Source organism: Hylaeus volcanicus, chromosome 2 (assembly GCF_026283585.1).
Source record: "Hylaeus volcanicus isolate JK05 chromosome 2, UHH_iyHylVolc1.0_haploid, whole genome shotgun sequence".
NCBI lineage: Eukaryota > Metazoa > Arthropoda > Insecta > Hymenoptera > Colletidae > Hylaeus > Hylaeus volcanicus.
The window spans coordinates 1,525,289-1,525,860 of record NC_071977.1 but is presented as its reverse complement, the minus strand read 5'-3'; positions in this window follow the sequence as shown (position 1 = coordinate 1,525,860).

Genomic DNA, 572 nt, shown 5'->3' with positions numbered 1-572 from the left:
TAATGTCCCACCAAACATCCCCTACCATCTCCTGACATCTCCTAACAACACCTGACACATTCTGACAACTCCTGACATTTTCGATCACCCCCTAAAAACTTCGCTCAACTCAAACCTTGCAGCAAAGTTGCAACGCTCAAAATTTCTATAAAGTTGCACGGCTCAAAAGTACACCAAAGTGGCAACTCAGATGTTCATCAAAATGTGACAAAATGGGAAAAAACGCCTTTTCCTCGAACTTCTGAGTTGCCACTTTTTTGTACTCTTGAGCGTTGCAACTTTGTTGAACTTTCGAATCGATCAATTTGAAACTTTGTTGAACTTTCGAATCGATCAATTTGAAACTTTGTTGAACTTTTGAGATGTGCTGTTTGTCAGACTTTCAACGTGTACCACAAGACATGAAGGGAATGTACCAGGGAATGTACCAGTTGAAGGATATTAAAGGGAAATGTGACAGAAAATAGAGGGAAATTAAAGGGATATGTACTAAGAATTGAAGGAAAATAAAAGGGCAATGTCAGAGAAAATGAAGGAAAATTAAAGGGAGATATGCCAGGAATTGAAGGGAA